We start from the raw sequence: 27,500 nt of genomic DNA on the forward strand, positions 1-27,500 counted from the left end.
CACGACCTTAGTGTGACCTCCCATACACACTGCCGGCCTTCCCGTGACCTCACACACACACACTAACAATTTCAGCGTGACCTCAATACCATCACAACAATCCCAGTCACACCAGTACACGTTAAACATCACAGATAACCCACAATCTCTTACATTCTACAGGCCACTCAATTTTCACTCAATTTATTATTATTTTTTTTTTACATTTTCATTAATAATGCAATTTTATTTCGATCAGCGGAAACAATCACTCTAATAATGGGATTGGCGTTAGTTACTTTGTTGACACGGCCATAGCGTATTAGTTTGTTAATGAAATTGTTTGTGAAGCGTAAATGGGACTAATGGGAGTGTTCACGGGACCTCGGTGTGTACAGGACCGTAGATGGGGGCCACTCAGGCTCTCCCTGGGCGTTGTTGTTTGGTATTTAAGATTTGCTACTTGGAACAAAAAGTTCCAAGCAGCACGGGCTAAGGTGAGCCCGAAGTGGATTTCTCTGCGGCTGAGCCCAAAAAGCTATAAAAATTCTATTAGAAGGCGTTGTAAACCTGAAGGGGATAGTGTGCTGTAAGAAAGCTGGGATAGTGGTAGGCGAGGGCTGGGATAGTGGTACACGAGGACTGGGATAGTGGTAGACGAGGGCTAGGATAGTGGTAGACGAGGGCTGGGATAGTGGTACACAAGGGCTGGGATAGTGGTAGACGAAGGCTGGGATAGTTGTACACGAGGGCTGGGATAGTTTTACACAAGGGCTGGGATAGTGGTACACGAGGGCTGGGATAGTGGTACACGAGGGCTGGGATAGTGGTAGACGAGGGCTGGGATAGTGGTAGACGAGGGCTGGGATAGTGGTACACAAGGGCTGTATATATATATATATATATATTAAACACTGATGTCTGTAAAATTGTCCAAAAAATTCTAACTCAAACGTTCCCCGTAATCGACGAATATGCATTCAGGTCATCAGCATCGGATACCTTACCCATAATCCCTCCATACGCACACTCCGTAGAAGTTGCCGCTAATTTAATCTCGTGTCCAGACTTTGTTGGGCTAACATTAGAATAATAATAATTATGGTGATTATAACACTGCTTGTGATAATTAAAATGTTTATGTTGCTTACAGGTAAATGTAACCCCTTGAGATAAATATATTATCAATTTCTGTTTAAGAAACACAAGATATAGGTCAAGACTGGTGATTCGGAAGACAAAAATAACAGATCTTAAAAATTGGTGAGAGACTGAGATGTTTTCCTGGGCGTCAGGCGTGGATATGAGTTGTTTTCCTGGGCGTCAGCCGTCTCCATCCCTGTGACCAGATTGTTGTGACAGGACGAGATGAGGAACAGAAGGCATTTACGGCTTCGGCGGGTAGGAAGTTCCAGTGGTTGATAATTACCTTGTGGAGGTAACGAGGAAAAACGGCCCCTCGGTCCGGTCTCCGACCAGGCCTCCCCGTTAGTCGTCTGGTCAACCAGGCTGTTGGACGCGGCTGCTCGCAGCCTGACGTAGAAATCACAGCCTGGTTCATCAGGTATTCTTTGGAGGTGTTTGTCGAGTTTTCTCTTGAACACCGTGAAGGGTCGGCCAGTTATGCCCCTTATGTGTAGCAAGAGAGTGTTGAAAAGTCTCGGGCCCTTAATGTTGATAGAGTTCTCTCTCAGAGTACCTGTTGCGCCTCTACTTTTCAATGTAGCTATTCTGCACATCCTGCCATGCCTCCTTGTTTCTTGTGATGTTATCTCCGTGTTCAGATTTGGAACCAGTCACTCTAATGTTTTCCACGTGTAGATTATTGTGTATCTCTGCAGACGATGAGTCACAATAACTTGGCTGAAGATATGGCGACCCAACACCGTCAAGATGGCCATATTTTACAAGTTCCCTAAACCACCGCTATTGTTACGTGTTTTGTAAGAAGACAGTTTGGGGGGCCTCAGGCAGGCAAGAGTACAGGAACTTGATGTACTACAGGGCAATAGCGGTATGAAAGAGCCATTTAGACCATCGGGGAATCAAACGCCGACCATGCAAGATGCGATGTCGTCGCTGTAACGATAAAACGATCGTTTTAAATTTGTGCTGAGGCTAGAGAGTAGTTCAGGTGAAGGTGGTTACTCGCGAAGGGAGAGTGACCTGACCTCACGTTCAGGCATGTGAACGGTCAACAGCCTTAAGTCCACTACGGGCTCACCGTAGCCCGTGCTACTTGGAACTTTTTGTTCCAAGTAGCGAATCTTAAACAACAACAACAACGGTCAAGAGCCCTGAAGAGGTGGACGAGCAACTGCTGGGACCAGGAGCTGGAGTTCTCAGCACGTAGCGTCTGTAATGGGGCAGTTAGGTCGTTTGTCTCACCTGGCTAGTTGTTCATTTTTTAAATAAAAAGATTACGGAGTTACTCTTGTGAAGAAAATTAAATTTATCACTCTAATCACTCACCTGATTTAAGTGATAGATTAAATAATTAAGTATTTAAGTGATAATTAATCACATTTAAGAGATTAATTGTCATTATCTGACCTGTGTGTGACGCAGGAGGGACACAGGATACATGGGAGGAGGTGGGAGTGACACGGACACGTCTTGGCAGGGTCCCGGTTCGAGTCTCAACGTTGTTCCCTGGAATCTTGAACAACACTTGACAGTGGTAGCTTGATTTACAAGTATCACCCGTGGTTCACCTGTAGCATGTTTCTAGAGTTCTCAAACTCGACGTAAACCCAACTAGGGACCATAGGATGCTCTTGTGTTGATTCTCTCTCTCTCTCTCTCTCTCTCTCTCTCTCTCTCTCTCTCTCTCTCTCTCTCTCTCTCTCTCTCTCTCTCTCTCTCTCTCTCTCTCTCTCTCTCTCCAACGCCACATTCTCCCTCAGGGAAGCAATATTTCTCATATTTTCTTTATTACCTCCTAAACTCGAGTATTTTTACAATTTTCTTTCCTGACACTTTTTTCTTGCGATATTCTCTCTTTCTCTCTTGCTGCCCTCCACTAATCCTTCTGTTGCTGCCCTCCACCAATCCTCCTGTTGCTGCCCTCCACCAATCCTCCTGTTGCTGCCCTCAACCAATCCTTCTGTTGCTGCCCTCCACCAATCCTCCTGTTGCTGCCCTCCACCAATCCTCCTGTTGCTGCCCTCCACCAATCCTCCTGTTGCTGCCCTCCACCAATCCTCCTGTTGCTGTCCTCCTCCAATCTTCCTGTTGCTGCCCTCCACCTATCCTTCTGTTGCTGCCCCTCCACCAATCCTCCTGTTGCTGCCCTCCACCAATCCTCCTGTTGCTGCCCTCCACCAATCCTTCTGTTGCTGCCCTCCACCAATCCTGTTGCTGCCCTCCACTAATCCTCCTGTTGCTGCCCTCCACCAATCCTTCTGTTGCTGCCCTCCACCAATCCTCCTGTTGCTGCCCTCCACCAATCCTTCTGTTGCTGCCCTCCACCAATCCTCCTGTTGCTGCCCTCCACCAATCCTTCTGTTGCTGCCCTCCACCAATCCTGTTGTTGCCCTCCACCAATCCTCCTGTTGCTGCCCTCCACCAATCCTCCTGTTGTTGCTCTCAGTAGGTTAGGTGGGTTGGTTGGGTTATCATGTCTCTGGTTAGGGGAAAATAGTTTCCGTTTTTTTCCGTTTCTGTTTAGGCCAAAAACGGAAACTTGGTGGTCTCGAACTATAACTTGGTGGTCTCGAACTATAACTTGGTGGTCTCGAACTATAACTTGATGGTCTCGAACTATAACTTGGTGGTCTCGAACTATAACTTGGTGGTCTCGAACTATAACTTGATGGTCTCGAACTATAACTTGGTGGTCTCGAACTATAACTTGGTGGTCTCGAACTATAACTTGGTGGTCTCGAACTATAACTTGGTGGTCTCGAACTATAACCATAAGGGTGATAAGTCTGTGGAGGGTCAATTGAATCCCGCTATGTTATTTCTAACAAGTAGGCCCCGTGTAATTATTACAGCAGTTCGGGTGGCAGCCAATCAACGCACAGGACTGCCGCGCCAGCAATTCTTTGCCCGTTGTTTGATGGGAGTAAAGTAGTTTACCGTCGTTTTAACTCGTTAACTTGAGTGTTAATTATGTGTTTGTTTGATGAGTGCTTTTTGCCGAGGGGATCTCATTAGCGTTGGCAAGTGGCGTTGACTTTGATACCAAAATTGCGTTAATGAACCACGCGGCCGCTCGCGCACCCCGGCAGGGGGAAAACACACGCACGTTTCCAGCACTTTAACGAAGATTGTGTGTGTGTGTGTGTGTGTGTGTGTGTGTGTGTGTGTGTGTGTGTGTGTGTGTGTGTGTGTGTGTGTGTGTGTGTGTCGAATTTTCTAACCTTTTCCGTGCAACGTTTCATAGTTACGAACAGCGGCAGAACACACACACACACACACACACACACACACAAGGCCTCGCGGCAGAGTGGACAGCGCTCAGTAGTAGTAGTAATAGTAATCCTAGTAGCCCCAAGGGCCTGGGTTCGACTCCCGGCAGAAACAAATGGGCCGAGTTTCTTTCACCTGATAATTCTGTTCATCTAGCAATAAATAGGTACCAGGGAGTTAGACAGCTGCTTCGGGTTGCTTCCTGGAGGATGTTTGTGTGTGTGAAGAGATATGATAGTGGAAAAAAGGTCGGGAGTTGGGATTATAGATGAGTATGAGGCATTATAGATGACGGGAGTATGAGGCATTATAGATGCCGGGAGTATGAGGCATTATAGATGACGGGAGTATGAGGCATTATAGATGACGGGAGTATGAGGCATTATAGATGCCGGGAGTATGAGGCATTATAGATGACGGGAGTATGAGGCATTATAGATGCCGGGAATATGAGGGATTATATGCTGATGGTGTGTGGGGGGGTAATTTTTAACTGATGAAACTGAGGGATTACTGTAATGTGTTGCTTGTGGGATTACAGTTAATATACTTGAGGGATTACAGTTAAGTAGATTTTTTGAGGGATCAGATCTGATAGCTCTCGAAGTTTGGTTGATGGAGTGTTGTTAACTCTCCCAGGGCCTCTGTGAGGCGAGGCAGGATATGAGGTGAGGCAGGCTGTGAGGTGAGGCAGGCTATGAGGTGAGGCAGGCTATGAGGGCAGAGAGGCTGTGAGTTTATATCCCTTACGGTCATACGAAGGTGTTGAAATGACTTGGGTTCGCTGAAGTGTCTCTTAGAGCACCTCTTGCAACTGTCACACACATCCCAGCATGACTCCTCGTGTCACGAGGGAGGGCCAGAGCCTCGTGGAGCTCCACCGGAGGCACTCCGTCACTACTGTCTTCACTGTGGGGCTCTGTACTCACTTCCCCGTCGTGATTAAGACGGCGCTTAACCCCTGTGTCCGCCAACCCCACAACACAGGGAGCTCACAGCACCTCTGGGGGACGCACTAGGGGTACATTCTGTCCCCAGAGGGCGGGAGGTAGAGTGGCAGGTGTTTATCTAGGATACCTGGTTATCCAGGTATCGGGTATATCTCACCTGCGGCCAGCGCGGAGGAAATGACTTCATTTTCTCTACCCTGGTCCTCTTGAAACATGAGGCTTCCCTCATGTTTCCCTTCGTTCACTGGTTTCATTAATTCTTTAAACCTGAACTCAAGTGGTCATTATCCTAACTGTCAGGATTTCTCATATAAATGACGGGGGTATAATGGTCATTAAGGGTCAATATGGGTGGCTGTCTTTGTTGCCTCCAGGGTCAATATGGGTGGCTGTCTTTGCTGCCTCCAGGGTCAATATGGGTGGCTGTCTTTGCTGCCTCCAGGGTCAATATGGGTGGCTGTCTTTGCTGCCTCCAGGGTCAACATGGAGGTGTTGACTGTCAGATGATCTTGGCTGTTGATTGTTTACATCTTGGAGGTGTTCAGTCTGGTGTGACGGTCCTTGTTATCCCTGGCGGCGCACGTCGTGGCTAGAGGGTGTAGGGAGGTGTTGTAGGGGTGTGCTTACCTTACACTGACCATGGAGGGCGAGGGGGAGGTGCTGTAGGGGTGTGCTTACCTTACACTGACTATGGAGGAGCTATCTCTATCTCTTTATGCCCCCGACTTACCAGTTTTGTAGTTCCTTATGGTATTACAGTTGAACCATTCTGACGTTAACTTCTTGCAATGTACTCGTTCATTACCCGTGCAGGATGAGAGTGTTTCCTTACATCCTTTCGGTTAATTTGTGTTTCCAGCTTCCACCTGTGTAATCTTGTCCTACTTTCTCTAAATTTGAAGAGGCTATCCCCTCGTCATATCTATGATCCTCATTATCTTGTATGTTGTAATAATATCCCCTCTGTTCCTTCTATCCTCTAGGATTGTGAGATTTAGTTCCATTAGCCTATTGTCGTAGCTTGACCGTCTTAGCTCTGGCATCAGTCTTATTGCTAACCGTTGTTCTTTTTAAATTTTGGCTTTAGGCTTCACAAGGTGCGGATTCCATTACGATGCTGCATGTTCAAGTATTGGTCTAACATATGTTGGGTAGATTGCCCTGACGAAATCCTGATTTACATTTCTTATCGATGTTCTTATATCTGCAAGTGTCGCAGATGCTGCTGATGTTATCATGTTTTTGTGAGTCTCTGGTGTTTGTGTTGTAGCTCTATCGACGTCAACATCTCTCTCGCTTTCATATTTCTGTAGTTGCCTTCCCATTATGTTGTAAATGCCTTTTGGTCGTGTCTCTCCCTTCCCTATCTTCATTGCCTTACATTGGTTGGAATTGAATTCCAGGAACCATTTGTTAGTCCACTTCTCGAGTCTGTCATTGTTTTCCTGTAACTTCCTGCAATCTTTCTCTGTTTTTACATCCCTCATCAGCTTGGCGTCATCTGCAAACATTGACATGTCTTTGAGCTCACTCCTTCGGGCAGGTCGTTCACATAAATTATGAAAATCAATGGGTCCAAGACAGAGCCTTGTGGGACCCCACTTGTTATATTCCTCCAGTTAGATACCTCCTGTCTGACTGTGACTCTTTGTTTTCTGCCCTTCAGGTACTCCTTTACGCAGTTCAGTACAGCAGTACAGTTCCCCCGCATGAAAGACTGCTGTACAGTTCATCCTGTACAGCAGTCTTTCATGGAGGGAACAGTGTCAAATGCGTTTTGACAATCTAGGAAAGTACAGTGTAACCTACTTTCTTTTTCTTGTCATATTTTAGTAACCTTGTCAAGTTTGTCATGCATCTAAATTGATGCTGATCTTTTGTCACGTAGTTGGTTCACTGGAGAAGCTCCACCGTTCTCGACTTGATTACTTTCTCCGGCACTTTACACAGAGTGCTTGTCACTTCCACCGGTCGGTAATTTACTGCCTCCTTTCTATCCCCCCTTTCCTGAATATTGGGACTATGTTTAACTTTTTCCAGATTCCGGCGAAATTTCCTGTCAAGTATTTTATTATAAATTTTAGATAATGGTTGAGAAATGGACACACACACACACACACACACACACACACACACACACACACACACACACACACACACACACACACACACACACACACACACACACACACACACATACACACACACACACACACACACACAGGCGGGATCCAAGAGTCAATGCTCGATCCTGCAGACACAACTAGGTGAGTACACACACACACACACACACACACACACACACACACACACACACACACACACACACACACACACACACACACACACACACACACACATATACACACACACACACACACACACAGGCGGGATCCAAGAGTCAATGCTCGATCCTGCAGACACAACTAGGTGAGTACACACACACACACACACACAAACACACACACACACACACACACACACACACACACACACACACACACACACACACACACACACACACATATACACACACACACACACACACACAGGCGGGATCCAAGAGTCAATGCTCGATCCTGCAGACACAACTAGGTGAGTACACACACACACACACACACAAACACACACACACACACACACACAAACACACACACACACACACACACACACACACACACACACACACACACACACACACACACACACACACACACACACACACACACACAGCCGACAAAAAACTGCAACATTTTTCCCTCTCAGCCACATATAATGAATCTCTCGTGGGCCTTCACAAAAATCCACTGGTCCTCAGAATATATTATTCCTACTCGGAAAATTGCCTCCATAAATAGCTGAAGCACAGAGCACTACGACCTCCTCCTCCTCCTCCCACTTCTCCTCCTGCTCCTCCTGCTCCGCCTCCTGCTGCTCCTCCTACCCCCCCCCCCCCACACCGCCCACAGGCAAAACGTGACATAAAGCTACATATTCAGTTCCTGATGAAAACAGGTTCCTAACCCTCACGTGGAGAAGGACAAGAGGGTTGAGCAGGTCTGCCCAGACACGTTATTACACCTCAGTCTAACATCGCTACAGGAGAAGAGTATTGGAGAGGGGGACCTGATAACAACGTGAAAGATACCAGAGGGGAATGGACGAAATGGACAGATGTTTCCCCTATTCCACTAGACAAACAATTAGAACGAGATGCCATAGAGCACTAGAAAGCCGAGTGGAATCAGGTGCTTAATTGCTGGAAGTCTGGGGCCCCAGAGCTAAAGCTCGCTCTCTGTAGACATGGACAGGTAGGCACACGTGGGGTGTAGATAGGAACTATGGGAGGGACCAGGAGTATGGGAGGAACTATGGGAGAAACCAGGGCTATGGGAGCCAGATAAATGTCATACAGGAAGGTCTCCAGTTTGCTGATTAACCGAGGGAGGGGCAGGAAGAAGGTGGGGACTCAAGAGCTAAAGCTCAACCACCTTCAAACGCGGCTAGGTGGGTGGGTTTAGGTGGACACGCGGTATTTATTCCAGGACGTGAGTCTTGAATACGTGTGAAGGTTGTTAAGGCTTCACGCTCCTCTCAGCTTGTGTGTGTGTGTTGCGCCTCGTAGCCACCGCTTAGGTCCTGGAGGCTCTTGGTAGGTCCTGGTGGCCCTGGGTAGGTCCTGGTGGCTCTTGGTAGGTCCTGGTGGCTCTTGGTAGGTCCTGGTGGCTCTTGGTAGGTCCTGGTGGCGCTTGGTAGGTCCTGGTGGCTCTTGGTAGGTCCTGGTGGCTCTTGGTAGGTCCTGGTGGCTCTTGGTAGGTCCTGGTGGCTCTTGGTAGGTCCTGGTGGCTCTTGGTAAGTCCTGATAGCTCTTGGTAGGTCCTGGTGGTCCTGGGTAAGTCCTGGTGGTCCTGGGTAAGTCCTGGTGGCTCTCGTTAAGCCCTGGGGGCTCAGGTTAAGTCACCCTGGATCTGGGTAGGTTAAAGCCACCTCCATTCACAACGTTTTGGCCAAATATGACAAAGAACTTGTACATCAGTAAAGTTAAATTACAAATCAACGCCACCACCACTGGACTGAGTAAGGGAGTACCCGAAAGACAGAAAACAGAGAGTCACAGTCAAAGATGAGGCTTCGAGTAAGGTAACAAGTGGAGTTCCCCAAGGTTCGGTCTTAGGTCCCCTATTGTTCCTCAGCGCAAAGCTAAGGAAGCATCCGAGGAGGATTGCAGATGGCTACTTGACAAATTACTGGAATGGGCAAACAAGTGGTTGCTAGACTTCAGTCACAACAAGTGTAAGGTAATGAATATGAGAAAGGGAGAATTGAGACCAGGAGCTATCCACATCATAAGGGAAAGGCAAGGACACGAGTCGGAGAGAGAAAAACATTTGGGAGGGGATTTAATTTGAACACTATCTCCTGAGGCACATATAAACAGAGTAACATCGGCGGCATGTGAGACGCTGGCAACCATTACACCGTCGTTCAGGTACCTTAATTCAGGGCTGTTTCAGGGAAAGTCTACACAGCCTTTCTTAGACCAAGAGAAACTCTCTGGAGCAGAACGGGAATCGAACCTGCGTCCGTTAGCACCAGAGGCGCCACACACCCCTAAGCTAACCCTTAGTGGTTTGACGGGCTTTTGGGGTTACCCTAGACGCTAGTTCGATCCCCCTCTCTGCTCCAATGACACTTTTGTAGGTACACAACATCACTGTGATATCCTCGTGTACCCTTAGTCCGGCCTGGAACCCGCACCTTGTGAAGCATAAAAGGAAAATTGCAAAACATACAAAGGTTGGCAACCGAGACTGGTGCCAGAGCTAAGAGGCTTGAGCTGTGAGGACAGGCTCAGGGAATCAGACCTCACAACCCTGGAAATGAATAAGAGAGGGCATGATCGTAACATACACGATAACACCACTGGCATGTGTGCTCACATCCCAGTGGTGTATATAGGCATGTGTCCTCACATCCCAGTGGTGTATATAGGCATGTGTCCTCACATCCCAGTAGTGTATATAGGCATGTGTCCTCACATCCCAGTAGTGTATATAGGCATGTGTCCTCACATCCCAGTAGTGTATATAGGCATGTGTCCTCACATCCCAGTAGTGTATATAGGCATGTGTCCTCACATCCCAGTAGTGTATATAGGCATGTGTCCTCACATCCCAGTAGTGTATATAGGCATGTGTCCTCATATCCCAGTGGTGTATATAGGCATGTGTCCTCACATCCCAGTAGTGTATATAGGCATGTGTCCTCACATCCCAGTGGTGTATATAGGTATGTGTCCTCACATCCCAGTGGTGTATATAGGCATGTGTCCTCACATCCCAGTGGTGTATATAGGCATGTGTCCTCACATCCCAGTGGTGTATATAGGCATGTGTCCTCACATCCCAGTGGTGTATATAGGCATGTGTCCTCACATCCCAGTGGTGTATATAGGCATAAAATAGGCATTACTGATTTTCTCACAAATATTTATATTCCTATTAATTACAAACATAATAAACCACAGTTAAACACAATTATAAAACACCAAAAATAAAACGAGGAAAAACCACGAGAAAAATAAACACAACACCTGAAGACTAAACCAAGATCAAACGAAAACAAACAAAAAGGCGTGGGAAAAGCCCCCCCCCCCCCCGCAAACAAAACAAGATCAGAAAACCCCCACAAAAGCAAGCCAGGCTGAACCAACAAAAGATCCGTGTATATACACAGGAAGATTAACTGTCAAAAGTGTGAAAAGCTTTCACTATAAATTTGTGAGCAGAGTAAAGGTCCGTTCCGTCTGTGTGACTGTTAATATCTGTTTTAACTGTTGATCTGTCATGTGTGTTTTATCTGTGATTCCTGTCCAGAGGTGATGCCTGTCTGTGTTTCCTGTCCTGAGGTGTTGCCTGTCTATCTTTTGTGCTGTTTCTCGCAGCCCGTCTACCTGTCCCAGGCACCACACCGTAAGTGGTAACTTGAGCTAAAACCGTGAAAGAAAGAATGAGCATCGCTTGCTAAGATGGGCGGGGGGGGGATAGAAGCTGCGGGCTGGAAGATAGTAGGTGAGAGTGAGGAGAGGGAGAGAGAGAGAGAGAGAGAGAGAGAGAGAGAGAGAGAGAGAGAGAGAGAGAGAGAGAGAGGGAGAGAGAGAGAGAGAGAGAGAGAGAGAGAGAGAGAGAGAGAGAGAGAGAGAGAGGAGAGGGAGAGAGAGAGAGAGAGAGAGAGAGAGTGGGAAAGATGTAATAAGACAATGAAGAAAGTAAGAGGGAATCTGTCCAGTCACTATGATTCTGTTCGCTCTCACCATCCACTCTCCTCACAATCCCATGTCCTCACTATCCCTTGTACTCATTATCCCGTGCCTTCATTATCCTCTCTCTCACAATTTCCTCGCCTTACAATGCTATCTCACCATCCCCTCTTCTCACTTTCCTCTCTCGGTATCCCCTCTCCCTCACAGCCCTCTCTCACTATCCCTTCTCTTCACTATCCATAGCTGTTTTGTCATGCTTCTTTGTTATGCTCGAGGATAAGACTTTCCCTCATAAATCATTGAACTTTCTGGCCTTCAAGCCTTCAAGGGGAATAAATAAAACTGTCTAAAGGTGAGGAAAAGTCTAAGTAAACTCCACCAGTTTACTGGGGCCAACTTATCTACATATCTTTATGTATATATGCCATTATCTATATACATATATACAACTTGGTAACAATTAAGTCAAGGCGCAAGTCAAGAAGCTGTCACTAAGTCACTAAGTACAGATCATATAATACCATTGGTACACTAGACAACTTAAGACTTGGTGCTCTAGAAAGCTTAAGACTGGCTGAACAAATCCACGAGGGCCGTGACGAGGATTCAAACCTGCGTCAGGAACTTCGGTTTCAACTCTTTTACCCTGTCGTAGTTCAGTCGATTAAGGCAGTGTCTGGGATGCTCCAGGACGCAGGTTCGAATCCTCGTCACGGCCCTTGTGGATTTCTTCATTTGATGCATCACTTTAGTGTGATCTCTGTGTGCAGTTAAGACTGGCTGTTATAAACATTGTGGGGTAGTGACGTTACATAACCAGAGTGGGGAATAATGTGTCAATATGGACATTAATCATACAAGTCAATGAAGTATCGTTTTGCCTTCAGTGAAAAACCAACCGGACTAACAAATGTCAAAGTTCATCAACTCATCCATTTATGTTAGTCTACACTGACGGACAAATGGCAAATTCACTTATTCGTCTTCAAAAGTTTAGAGTTCACAATGTCTCAGAAATCTGGCAAAAGTCAGGAGTCGCCTCTCAAAAGTTAAGTCCACAAACTATGACATTTGGCTAAGTCCTGACTCTCCTCTCTAGAGTTAAAGTTCACACAGAAAATTACAATGTCTCTCTAACGGTTCCAATAATATTACGTCACACCTCACACAACTGACTGACACCTCACTAAAAAAGTTACACATATGAATCTAGAGACAACGCTATAGATACTCTGAGCCACACTAATAATCCATATCTTGCATAAGGGTAACAGGTTCAAAAGATATATATATTAATATATCTCTGAAATAAAATATTTAAAAGAGCACACACACACACACACACACACACATGTGTGACCCCCTACAACTCAGATAGACATGTGTCTGAGTTGACAGACTGAGATCGACACGTGTCTGAGTTGACAGACTGAGACAGACAAGTTGACAAGACAAGACAACTGCTGGCTGACACCACCAGTCAACTCACAGTACCAACACTGCACATCAGATATAAATCAACCCAACAGGAAAAACACTCTTACGTATATATATATATATATATATATATATATATATATATATATATATATATATATATATATATATATATATATATATATATATATACACCTTGGGAACATACGCAGATGTTCAACTACACAAAATTAGCATCATACAATTATGTATATACAACAAACTAGAAGCTTACCAACCGCACCAGGTTGGTTGTACTGACAGATACAAACAGGCAATTAGACGACAGTAACAGCTCCCGACCGACGAAACCACCAGTTACAAAACTCTCACACAAGACAAATATAATAATGCAGGAAAATACAAAATACAAGTATAAACGTATATGTAATGCTATTTCAAATACTGCAGAATGAATTGCATTGTAATACTTAATACTTGACACTTAATGGTATGACCTCGACGTAGCCAGTCAGAACTGGTTAGGCAGGGGTCATAACAGTTGCATACCTTATGACCTGCCTATATTATCCTTTGATATCACTATCATCTTCTCTCTCTCTATTCCCTTTTATTAATCTGTCCTCACCATCTCCTTGTTTTCACTCTCTCTTGTCCCCACTTCCCTACTACTTGGTTCAGATTAACAATAGCCGTGATACATTGTTTCCCTCTGACATGAATATGCTTTTGTTATACATAAGAATGGATGGTAAAATCTTCTTTGTTGACATGTATACTTTAGTGTTGGGCTTCTGGCCAGCCAGGCCCAGAAGCCAAGTCAGTGTCTAGTTCATTGCAGTGTGTTATTTTTCACTTTTGTTTTGTAGATCCTATGTGACAAGTGTATTATTGTAGCGTGTTCATTGATGTGTGTGTGTGTGTGTGTGTGTGTGTGTGTGTGTGTGTGTGTGTGTGTGTGTGTGTGTGTGTGTGTGTGTGTGTGTGTGTGTGTGTGTGTGTGTGTGTGTGTGTGTGTGTGTTCACCTAGTTGTTCTTACGGGGGTTGAGCTCTCCTCTTTCGGCCCGCCTCTCAACTGTCAGTCAGTCAACTGTAACTAACTACTAACTAATTTTTTTCTCCACACACACACACACATACATCCAGGAAGCAGCTCCGTAACAGCTGTCTAACTCCCAGGTACCTATTTACTGCTAGGTAACAGGGGGGCCTTTAGGGTGAAAGAAACTTTGCTCATTTGTTTCTGCCTGGTCCGGGAATCGAACCCGGGCCACAGAATTACGAGTCCTGCGTAATTTTGTGGCCGGGTTGTGTGTGTATCAGGAAGAGGGTTGTGTGTATTTGTATATGTGTGTGTATGTGCTTATTTGTGCATATGTTTATATGCATGTGTTTGTGCTTTTAAGCTTAGGTTTGTACGTGCGTGTATCTGCGTTCTTGATTATATGTATGTGTTTTCTCGTATACGTACATACGCACACGGTCGTTCATGGTATATACAATACCTAGTAATACCATAGTTATTCGCGTGAGTGTTATGGTACGAAATGTGAACCAGTGACACGAAATCAACTATTCCACTCCTGCTCTTTCAGTGCCAATTCTACTAAAACGTCTAATTACCATAATTTGTCTTCATTGTCGATGGATTATTTCGCATGCAATAGTAATTCTACCTGATTCGTCCACTGATATGAACAGCTGCAACCAAATTGCAATGCATTTGCAGGTTTAAGCTTTATATATATATATATATATATATATATATATATATATATATATATATATATATATATATATATATATATATATATATATAGAGAGAGAGAGAGAGAGAGAGAGAGAGAGAGAGAGAGAGAGAGAGAGGGAGAGAGAATAATTCGTAGGTAGTAAGTTAAATATGGCGGGGTAAACCCGTAGACTTCACACAACCACAGCTCCCCCGGGCCTCCAACTCCTCACTCGACGCGTTAAAGCCTGGAAACACGTCCTCGGAGGTATTGACGAAAACTTCTCCCAGATTGAGCAGTGTTGGCAAGTTCTGGCGCAGTTTTTGCCAGGTGCCATAGTAATATTCCTCGTTTTTGTTCAATGTTTCGAGGATTTGAAGATGACGTTTCGCTGTTCGCCACCTATTAGCGAAACATTATCATCGTTTCGCTATTCGTCGATTACCCGGTTTCGCTACTCAGTGACCGACACTTCGACTTTATTAGTTTTAGTTTCTTAGACCTTAGCGGTCTAAGAAACTAAACCTTAGCGGTTTAAGTGTGTCTTAGACCTTAGCGGTCTAAGACACACTTAGTCTAACTAAGTGTGACCGACAGTCACTCTATCGTCCTGTATGTGTTTGTCAAGCTTCACTCGACATGTATTACTCTCTCACGCTGAAAACATTCGACTCTAATCGCCCTCGAACAATACTGTCTGTCAAATCCACACTTGACAGTTTAAAAGTCTTGTTACACTGTTGCCACTCGCCACCATGAGGGGAAGGTACAGCACTCGCTAAATTACAGCTCGACCAAATACCAGCAGACACAGCTGTGTATATCACGAGTTGTGGTGCGTCAATAATCAATCAGCCTTTCAAGCCAGAGTCGATTTTCGTAGTCGATAACTAAATTATAAAATGTGTTCACTACTGTGCTGAGTCTAATGTTTATTATTTGTGTTGTACTTCGTCTTCTGTCGTGTGTTTATATATTTTCGTCCTGGTGTAGAGACCTTGTAGGTCTCTCGTACTGGTCTGGTGACCTTGTAGGTCACTCGTCCTGGTCTGGTGACCTTGTAGGTCTCTCGTACTGGTCTGGTGACCTTGTAGGTCTTTCGTCCTGGTCTGGTGACCTTGTAGGTCTCTCGTACTGGTCTGGTGACCTTGTAGGTCACTCGTCCTGGTCTGGTGACCTTGTAGGTCTCTCGTATTGGTCTGGTGACCTTGTAGGTCTCTCGTACTGGTCTGGTGACCTTGTAGGTCTCTCGTACTGGTCTGGTGACCTTGTAGGTCACTCGTCCTGGTCTGGTGACCTTGTAGGTCACTCGTCCTGGTCTGGTGACCTTGTAGGTCACTCGTCCTGGTCTGGTGACCTTGTAGGTCACTCGTCCTGGTCTGGTGACCTTGTAGGTCACTCGTACTGGTCTGGTGACCTTGTAGGTCTCTCGTACTGGTCTGGTGACCTTGTAGGTCTCTCGTACTGGTCTGGTGACCTTGTAGGTCTCTCGTACTGGTCTGGTGACCTTGTAGGTCTCTCGTCCTGGTGTAGAGACCTTGTAGGTCTCTCGTACTGGTCTGGTGACCTTGTAGGTCTCTCGTACTGGTCTGGTGACCTTGTAGGTCTCTCGTCCTGGTCTGGTGACCTTGTAGGTCACTCGTCCTGGTCTGGTGACCTTGTAGGTCACTCGTCCTGGTCTGGTGACCTTGTAGGTCACTCGTCCTGGTCTGGTGACCTTGTAGGTCTCTCGTAATGGTCTGGTGACCTTGTAGGTCACTCGTCCTGGTCTGGTGACCTTGTAGGTCTCTCGTACTGGTCTGGTGACCTTGTAGGTCACTCGTCCTGGTCTGGCGACCTTGTAGGTCACTCGTAATGGTCTGGTGACCTTGTAGATCTCTCGTACTGGTCTGGTGACCTTGTAGGTCACTCGTCCTGGTCTGGTGACCTTGTAGGTCACTCGTAATGGTCTGGTGACCTTGTAGATCTCTCGTAATGGTCTGGTGACCTTGTAGATCTCTCGTAATGGTCTGGTGACCTTGTAGGTCACTCGTCCTGGTGTAGAGACCTTGTAGGTCTCTCGTCCTGGTCTGGTGACCTTGTAGGTCACTCGTCCTGGTCTGGTGACCTTGTAGGTCACTCGTCCTGGTGTAGAGACCTTGTAGGTCACTCGTCCTGGTCTGGTGACCTTGTAGGTCTCTCGTACTGGTCTGGTGACCTTGTAGGTCACTCGTCCTGGTGTAGAGACCTTGTAGGTCACTCGTCCTGGTCTGGTGACCTTGTAGGTCACTCGTAATGGTCTGGTGACCTTGTAGATCTCTCGTAATGGTCTGGTGACCTTGTAGGTCTTTCGTCCTGGTCTGGTGACCTTGTAGGTCACTCGTCCTGGTGTAGAGACCTTGTAGGTCACTCGTCCTGGTCTGGTGACCTTGTAGGTCACTCGTAATGGTCTGGTGACCTTGTAGATCTCTCGTAATGGTCTGGTGACCTTGTAGGTCTTTCGTCCTGGTCTGGTGACCTTGTAGGTCACTCGTCCTGGTGTAGAGACCTTGTAGGTCACTCGTCCTGGTCTGGTGACCTTGTAGGTCACTCGTAATGGTCTGGTGACCTTGTAGATCTCTCGTAATGGTCTGGTGACCTTGTAGATCTCTCGTAATGGTCTGGTGACCTTGTAGGTCACTCGTAATGGTCTGGTGACCTTGTAGGTCACTCGTCCTGGTCTGGTGACCTTGTAGGTCTCTCGTACTGGTCTGGTGACCTTGTAGGTCATTCGTCCTGGTCTGGTGACCTTGTAGGTCTCTCGTCTAGTGACCTTATAGGTTCAGTGCCAATGAATCGGTTCTTTCCCAAGGTCACAAGCTCTTTTATTTCTGCCAATCAACTGTATTTTATTTTATAAAAGCTATACCCACATAACTGAGAACCAGCTCTCTCTCTCTGGCTCGTGTGCTTGGTCCCTTGGTCTAAATTTCATTATCCTTCCATCCAATACATGGAATACAGCATGAATATAACTTTATATATATATATATCCTCCTGTTGTATTATACATCTCGCTTGGTATTGTGTTTTAGCTACAGTGTTCTACCTGGTTGTATTATTCTGCTACACGAAGCTCTGTTTATTAATCCGGTTAGTAATACCTTTGTGGTTTGATAGTGGTTCTTTTTAATAAATTATAAAATAAAAATATAAAAATAAAACAAAAATATAAAAATAAAATAAAAATATAAAAATAAAATAAAAATATAAAAATAAAATAAAAATATAAAAATAAAATAAAAATATAAAAATAAAATAAAAATATAAAAATAAAATAAAAATATAAAAATAAAATAAAAATATAAAAATAAAATAAAAATATAAAAATAAAACAAAAATATAAAAATAAAATAAAAATATAAAAATAAAATAAAAATATAAAAATAAAATAAAAATATAAAAATAAAATAAAAATATAAAAATAAAATAAAAATATAAAAATAAAATAAAAATATAAAAATAAAATAAAAATATAAAAATAAAATAAAAATATAAAAATAAAATAAAAATATAAAAATAAAACAAAAATATAAAAAAAGTCGTATTCTGTTAGAGAGGTTTTCTGTTGCCTATTTTCACTATATATTCATTTCTTTGTTTTTTTCTATTTTCCAACCATTTTTTTTTTTATCTTCTGTCAGTCACTAATTTAATTTCGTTCGTTATTAGACCTCATACACTTTTTTTTGCATTCCGTAGTGCTTTTGCGAATTCCTGCTCGCGCTGTTTATTCCTGCGAAAATTGCGAGACTTTCTATTTCATTGGTCTATTTGCATATCAATTTTTGCTTCGCTGTGCTCGCTTCTCTCGTATTTGCATTTCACTTTTGACTTTCGTATCTTGGTAATTAACTCATTGGCAATATGCATTCTTTAAATTCACATATTATATATATATATATATATATATATATATATATATATATATATATATATATATATAAACACCTGAGAGTCACTTCTGAGTTCAGCAGAATATTGATGACTCGCGGAGACACTGAGTCACTGCTTATCCTCAGTGATGTATGTTTTGCCTCCATTGAGAGTCATTGCTGACTAAATGAGAGGCAGTGAATCACTGTTCGCTCACTGGAAGTCACTGTGAGATTGTGTTGATCCACTCACCGTCCTTATTAACACACGGCAAATCACTGTGTGAAGTATTTCTGATTAGCTGAGACACTGCTGACTCGGTGGGAGTCACTGTGAAGCACTTCTAACCCTCCTCCAAGACACTTCTAATGAACTGGCAGTCTTGGAGAGGCTCTGTTAGCTCAGTTAAAGGTGCTAATTGGCTTGTTTAAATAATTTAAGTGGGACGAAGAGGGTTGCTGAACCTCTACTGAACGTTGGCTGTTGAACAGTCCACCACCTCCCCCCCCTCCACCACTCCCCCCACCACTCCCTTCCCCCTCCACCACTCCCCCCCACCACTCTCTCCACCACACTCCCCCTCCACCTCCCCCTCCACAATACCTGCCTCGCTCCACTACCGTCAAATTTACAAATTTTCTCGTCTATATTTGCTTGTGTAAAATGTTTGCTTTATCTTTGCTTGCGCTGTCGATCCCGGGGTTATCAGGGAGAGTTATGTTTGTTTGTGTGGGGAGGGGGTTGTGTGTGTGTTTGTGTGGGGAGGGGTTGTGTGTGTGTGGGGGGGGTTGTGTGTGTGTTTGTGTGGGGAGGGGTTGTGTGTGTGTGGGGGGGGGTTGTGTGTGTTTGTGTGGGGAGGGGTTGTGTGTGTGTGGGGGGGGGTTGTGTGTGTTTGTGTGGGGAGGGGTTGTGTGTGTGTTTGTGTGGGGGGGGTTGTGTGTGTTTGTGTGTGGGGGGGTTTTGTGTGTTTGTGTGTGGGGGGGTTATGTGTGTGTTTGTGTGGGGGGGTTGTGTGTGTGTTTGTGGGGGGGGTTATGTGTGTGTTTGTCTGGGGAGGGTTGTGTGTGTGTTTGTGTGGGGAGGTTGTGTGTTTGCGTGGGGGGAGGTTTATGTGTGTGTTTGTGTGGGGGACGGGTGTTTATGTGTTTGTGTGGGGGACAGGTGTGTGTGTTTGTGTGGGGGACAGGTGTGTGTGTGTGTTTGTGTGGAGGACGGGTGTTTATGTGTTTGTATGGCGGACGGGTGTTTGTGTGGGGGACAGGTGTGTGTGTGTGTGTTTGTGTAGGGAGGGTTGCATACATGTTTGTGTAAGGAAGGCATGAACCACACCTGCAGGACATATAAATCAATAATCGAGGGACAAAAATAAGATAAACAAATCAACACGACAAATGAACAAACAAATCAATAGACAGTATACATTAACAAAGATTAAGCGCCTCAAGACAGACAGACAGACAGACAGACGCGGCCGACCGTCTTCGCTCATTACTAAAACATCGTCTTAGAAATTGTAATTTTCTGATCGAATATGTAATTAGTTAAGTGGAAAAACAGGATAATGTTAGGCTTGTAGATCCCCTCTGGTGAAGCCTGCTCTCTTTCTCTCTCTCTCTCTCTCTCTCTCTCTCTCTCTCTCTCTCTCTCTCTCTCTCTCTCTCTCTCTCTCTCTCTCTCTCTCTCTCTCTCTCTCTCTCTCTATTTCTCTCTCTCTCTCTCTCTCTCTCTCTCTCTCTCTCTCTCTCTCTCTCTCTCTCTCTCTCTCTCTCTCTCTCTCTCTCTCTCTCTCTCTCTCTCTCTCTTTCTCTCTCTCTCTCTCTCTCTCTCTCTCTCTCTCTCTCTCTCTCTCTCTCTCTCTCTCTCTCTCTCTCTCTTTCTCTCTCTCTCTCTCTCTTTCTCTCGAAAGAGGGGAGGGAGGGAGCTATCAGGGGAAAAGCGCCAAGCCATTACGACTATATAGCAATTCGAGAAAGATATGGAATAGAAACATCATCATAATATACGCCACTATCTTTACTCATTATACTCCAGCGTCATAGCGGTTTGGCTCAAGACCAAGAGGTCTTGAGAGTCGACTGGAGGCGTGAGGGTGGAGACAGACCGACTCAGCCCCTAACTTCACTCCACCGCACTAACACAAGGATCGTCTTTAATGTATCCGGGAAGAATCAGAATTTGCTGTTTGACGAGGAGTTGAGCCTTTGTTTCTTGTGTCTTGGGTGTGTGTGTGTGTGTGTGTGTGTGTGTGTGTGTGTGTGTGTGTGTGTGTGTGTGTTCACCTAGTTGTATTCATCTAGTTGTGCTTGCGGGGGGTTGAGCTTTGGCTCTTTGGTCCCGCCTTTCAGCTGTGTACAGATTCCTGAGACTTCTGGGTTCTTTTCAGATCATTTGAAACTGTGTATGGAGTCAGCCTCCACCACATTACTGCCTAATGCATTTCACTTGTTAACTACTCTGACACTGAAAAAAAATCTAATGTCTCTGTGGCTCATTTGGGGACTAAATTCTGTCCCCAAAAGCCCACATCAAAAGAATATCATCAGCGGCATATGCTAGACTGGCCAACATAAGAACAGCCTTTAGAAACTTGTGTAAGGAATCGTTCAGGGCCTTGGTATATCACTTACGTCAGACCAATCCTGGAATATGCAGCTCCAGCCTGGATTCATTTCTACTTAAACACAAGACAAAGTTATAAAAGATTCAGAGGTATACCACCAGACTAGTCACACAACTGAGAGGTATGAGCTATGAGGAAAGGATAAGGGAGCTGAACCTCACGTCCCTGGAAAACAAAAGAGTAAAGGGAGACATGATAACCACCTACAAAATTCTCAGGTTATGTCCACTCCTGAGTCCCACTTTTTCAGACGTTCAAAGTTACCTTCCCTTCATCCTCTACTGTATTTGAGGTCTTCCTGCTCCAGTTTCTATCCTCATGGCCTTGTGCACGTGCGTGTCTGTTCATTTGTGTATGTACACATCTGTGTGCATCTGTGCATGTGTGTACATCTATCTGATCGCATGGTATCCTTATCGCATAAAAACGATAAAACACCTAAATTATTGGGACCATCTCAAAGCGCCCAAAATGTTCTCTCTGGAAAGGAGACGAGAAAGGTATCAAATAATATATACATGGAAGATACTGGAGGGTCAGGTCCCAAATTTACACAGTAGAATAACACCATACTGGAGCGAAAGGTACGGAAGGAAATGCAGAACCAGTGAGGAGTAGAGGTGCCATAGGCACAATCAGAGAACACTGAACATCAGAGGTCCACAGCTGTTCAACACCCTCCCAGCAAGCATTAGAAATATTGCCGGAACGAAAGTGGATGTCTTCAAGAGGCACCTGGACAAGCTCTAGCAAGAAGTGCCGGACCAACCGGGTTGTAGTGGATAAGTGGGTCTGCGGGCCGCTCCAAGCAACAGCCTGTTGGACCAAGTTATTACAAGTCGAGTCTGGCTTCAGGCCGGGCTCGAGTAGTCGAAGAGCTCTCAAAACCCTCTCCAGGTATGCTCTAATGGAGCATATATACATACCACATCCAGGTATGTGTGTGTATACATCTTTGTGCGTCTGTGTATGTGTGTAAACATATGTGCGCGTGTCAGAGTGCAGACACGCGCGTGCGTACATTTATGCTCTGAAATGAAGCAATTTACATGTAAAATGAATAAATGGTCACCTCCCCCTCCCCCCAATTCATGTTGCAAATCAGATCAAAGTGGAAACGTCACTAGGGAAAATGGAAGTTTTAGTGTCAGACAGACAGACAGACAGACAGACAGACAGACAGACAGACAGACAGACAGACAGACAGACAGACCGACAGACAGACAGACAGACACATAAAACCTTTTGAGATCTGAAGGATCCTTTCATTATTTAATATTTCAGGGAAGGTGGGAGGAATGGGGCTACCGACTCCTTGGTAACACTGCTTACTGGAATACTAACTCCTGTTATGACCCATAAATGTGTGTGAGAGAGAGAGAGAGAAGGAGAGAGAGAGAGAGAGAGAGAGAGAGAGAGAGAGAGAGAGAGAGAGAGAGAGAGAGAGAGAGAGAGAGAGAGAGAGAGAGTGTGTGAGTGTGTACAAGCACTTGAAGGTGCGAGGCTACGTCTTAGAGTCCCTCATCTCACTAGAAGTAGTAAGGGCCAAGTACACTTAAAATCCCGTTGAATGATACTGTGTACTTCAACACTGGTCGTCTGGCTAGATCTCTTGCATCTTGGTTTAATTGCAAAAGAATTTCTCCAAATGTCATATTTGTTCGAGGTTGACGTAAAGAATAAAAATTAACTGTAGAAGGTATTACACTTATTATAAATTTACCCAACGTTTCGAACCTACATGGTTCATTCTCAAGTGAGGAGACAGGAGAAGACATATCGGATTTATACGGATTTGAACTGCTGGGAGGTCCGGTATATATAAATATCTCAAAGATTAGTCCGGTGTAGTGGTTGTGGCGTTGTGTGAGAGTGAATAGTTCCGTTATTTGAGTATGTTGAGTTGTTCGATTTTTGTAATCTGTAATCTTCTTCCATCTCGAGTTTTGTCTACTACACATACAAGTGTTTTTATTCAACATTACTCTTGGTTAGGGTGATGTCATGGGCTTGTCTCAATCGCTTTTAAGGGGCACCTGATTGAAGATGACAGGTCAAACGCCTCGTCAGCTTGGTCGACGTCATACCTATGTACTCAGATTGAAGGTTGCAATGTTGGGGGGGGGGGGCATGTGGACTTTCGACCACTTTAAAGGGTTCTCAGTTGGCTGTTTTTAATGAGGAGGTCAGTCTTCACAAGGTGGTATATAGGGTGAATATAGTGTGTAGTAAAGATGCAAGATGAGGGGAGGGGTGGGGGGGGTGGGGACAGGCGGAAGAGGAGCGAACAATAGATAGAGATAGATATAGAAGTAGATAGGGAGGGAGTGCTGGGTAACTATTATAAATACAACAGGCAACGCCGGGCGCCCCTAGTGTGTGTGTGTATATATATATATATATATATATATATATATATATATATATATATATATATATATAGAGAGAGAGAGAGAGAGAGAGAGAGAGAGAGAGAGAGAGAGAGAGAGAGAGATATGCATGTCTTAACTCGAGAAAGCAATATCCATGAAAGCGTGAAACCTCTCCCTGGTAGACTACCAATGGGAGCGATTTCGACTCTGTGGAATAAGTACCCACAAGCCAAGGCAGATAGCATTGCCTTCGTTCTTATCCTCGCCTACGGCCAGCAGTGAAGTATTGGAGAGAGCGATCCCACCGCAGCGCTTTAAGAGATTTCTTTGGGATTTCACAACTCCTAGTTCATTAAGTCTTGTTCAGTGGAACACTCTTGGCGGCTCTTAACGATTGTAAATCAAGCGATTGTAAACAGACTCTCTGGAAAAGCTCTGGATTATCTGGTAGAGAATCTCTTTCTCTCTCTCTCTCTCTCTCTCTCTCTCTCTCTCTCTCTCTCTCTCTCTCTCTCTCTCTCTCTCTCTCTCTCTCTCTCTCTCTCTCTCTCTCTCTCTCTCACATTCTATAAAAATTGCATTTTCGATGAATGGAGGGAAAAATAGCGTTATATTTAAATAATTAACGAACATCTATTAAGTGTCCGGTCATATTGGGAATTGGCAGCCTCGTTAGTGAACCACCGTTCTCTTCATTTATGTAATTATTAGAGATATATGGTCGTTCAGGAGGTGTTGTGGAGCTGTTGTGGGGTTTTGTTGTGTGTGTGATGGTGTATTGTGGGGGTATGGCCGGTCTTTGGTTATAATTGTTGGAGAGGCATTTTCAATTGGTATTAATTGTATTAAATAAAGAGCTTGGATGGGCCGAGTTGTGATGGTGATGATGGTGATGGTGGTGATGGTGGTGATGGTGGTGATGGTGATGGTAGTGATGTTAGAACACCACAACCATTGGCTCGTATGGTGCTCAGGATCAGTGACTACGGGAAGGTGTGAAATAATTCTTCACGCCCAGCTTTCTTAAACTCTTGTTTTGTACTTATACTTTGAACTTTTCTACCTCCTTGAGGATGGAGGTGGCTTCCACAACTTTTTCTTTCAATGCATTCCACCTGTTGACTTCCCGTACTGGGGTATCGACTATTTCCTGGCGTTTGACTCATTTGTCTTTCCAGCTTCCATCTGAGTCCCCTTGTCCTACTTTCCGTTGCTTTTAAGAAGCTGGCCTTGTTAATTTGTCTAATCCCCCGCGGCAGTATCTCGAATGTGGTGATCATGGCCTCTCTAATCTTTTACTCGTCTAAGGTTGTGAGGTTGAGTTTATCACACCTGCTATGTGTATCTCCCGAGGGGAGCCGGTCGGCCGAGCGGACAGCACACTGGACTTGTGATCCTGTGGTCCCGGCTTCGATCCCAGGCGCCGGCGAGAAACAATGGGCAGAGTTTCTTTCACCCTATGCCCCTGTTACCTAGCAGTAAAATAGGTACCTGGGTGTTAGTCAGCTGTCACGGGCTGCTTCCTGGGGGTGGAGGTCTGGTCGAGGACCGGGCCGCGGGGACACTAAAGCCCCGAAATCATCTCAAGATAACCTCAAGATAACCTCCCACCTGCTATGTGTCTCACGTGAGCTGGCAACACTGATGTGCTGCAGGGTTGCCCACATGCCCCACAAACAGGAAGTGTTGGAGGTGTCTACCCTGGGTGAGGGGTGAGAGAGGGAGGGAGGGAGACGCGGAAGGAAGGGGAAAGAGGGAGAGAGACGGAAGGGGAGGAGGAAGGGGGAAGGAACAGAAACAGTGAGAGAGGGAGGTGAATAATGGTAGTCAAGGGAGGTGTTGATAAAGCTGATGGAAGGTGAGAGACGTGAATTGTTGAGGGGTAGGTGAAGGGGAGGAAGATGGGGAGTGAGGTCAAGGATGGGGAGTGGGGGAGGAGGATGGGGAGTGGGGAGGAGGATGGGGAGTGGGGGAGGAAGATGGGGAGTGAGGACAAGGATGGGGAGTGGGGAGGAGGATGGGGAGTGGGGAGGAGGATGGGGAGTGGGGGAGGAAGATGGGGAGTGAGGACAAGGATGGGGAGTGGGGAGGAGGATGGGGAGTGAGGACAAGGATGGGGAGTGAGGACAAGGATGGGGAGTGGGGGAGGAAGATGGGGAGTGAGGACAAGGATGGGGAGTGGGGGAGAAAGATGGGGAGTGAGGACAAGGATGGGGAGTGGGGGAGGAAGATGGGGAGCGAGGACAAGGATGGGGAGTAGGGAGGAGGATGGGGAGTGAGGTCAAGGATGGGGCCTGGGGAAGGAATTTGGCTAGTAGGATGGATCATAGGAACGGTGTTCAAGGATAGGGAATATAAAGGACGCTAGGGAGTGGGGAGAAAGATAGGGAGCAGGGATAAAAAAAAAAGTGAACGAGAGGAAGAATAGGGAGAAAGAAAATGGGGAAACGATGTAAAAAAAAAAATGCAAATAGGCTGCAAGGAAAATGTGTATAAAGTGCGTAACAACAACAAAAATAAAATAAAAATAAAAAAAATACTCAAAAATATAATTGACTGGCAAAAATCAGAAATAGAATTTACAGCAATTCCATTTTTCCACAAAATTACATTAGGGGCTGACCAGCTCTTCAGTGATGGTTTTGCTTCAGAGAGTTTCAAGAGCTTTTTGGCATGTTTTATCTTTTCAATTTACTCCAAAGTTTCAAGCTGGAGAAGCTGTTAGGGTGATAAAATGGGGTTCGGGAGGTCTGCTGGAAGTGACGGAGTTGTCTAATGCTTTTCTCGGACTGTTCCATTGTCTTCTGAACCTCTCAGACGAATTCCATGGTCTTCTGAACCTCTCAGACGCATTCCATGGACATCTGAAACTCTCAGGCGCATTCCATGGTCTTCTGAAATTCCCAGGCGCATTCCATGGTCTTCTGAAACTCTCAGGCGCATTCCATAGTCTTCTGAAACTCTCTGGCGCATTCCATAGTCTTCTGAAACTCTCAGGGGCATTCCATACCCATGGGCATCTGAAACTCTCAGGCGCATTCCATGGGCATCTGAAACTCTCAGGCGCATTTTATGGTCTTCTGAAACTCTCAGGCGTATTCCATGGTCATCTGAAACTCTCAGACGCATTCCATGGTCATCTGAAACTCTCAGACGTATTCCATGGTCTTCTGAAACACTCAGGCGTATTCCATGGCCTTCTGAAACTCTCAGGCGCATTCCAAGGGCATCTGAAACTCTCAGGCGCATTCCGTTGTCTTCTGTAACTCTCAGGCGCATTCCATGGTCTTCTGAAACTCTCAGGCGTATTCCATGGCCATCTGAAACTCTCAGGAACATTCCATGGTCTTCTGAAACTCTCAGGTGCATTCCATGGTCTTCTAAAACTCTCAGGTGCATTCCAAGGTCTTTGAAACTCTCAGGCGCATTCCATGGTTTTCTAAAACTCTCAGGTGCATTCCAAGGTCTTTGAAACTCTCAGGCGCATCTCATGGTCTCCTAGGACCGCCAAAGGAGGGACAAGGCACTATTGTCAAAGACATGGGATATTGTAAAAGACTACTGAAGTACAGTTTGATGTAATAGGCCGCATATAATTTCAATTTCAGTTTTTAAGAAGACGATTTAGATTCAGGATTGAGCGGCAATATTTGCAGATATATAGACGACACGAAAATTGGGTGAGATATGAATGTGAAGGGCGCTCAAAATCACTCCAATTCGATCAATTCGCCTTTGAAATGTTCGACTGAGTGGCAGTTTAATGCTGAGAAATGTAAGGTTCTGAGGCTAAGTAATGAGGCTAGAGTTACAGGATATCAGTTGGATAGTACTGTAGT

At 45.2% G+C, this 27,500-nt stretch overlaps 1 protein-coding gene across 1 annotated transcript in view; it reads left to right on the forward strand.

Annotated features, from left to right (window-relative positions):
• Window positions 1-27,500, forward strand: part of LOC138370529 (uncharacterized) — a 184,025-nt gene that overhangs the window by 152,996 nt on the left and 3,529 nt on the right. The gene's annotated exons all lie outside the window — the stretch shown is intronic.

Source organism: Procambarus clarkii, chromosome 32 (assembly GCF_040958095.1).
Source record: "Procambarus clarkii isolate CNS0578487 chromosome 32, FALCON_Pclarkii_2.0, whole genome shotgun sequence".
NCBI lineage: Eukaryota > Metazoa > Arthropoda > Malacostraca > Decapoda > Cambaridae > Procambarus > Procambarus clarkii.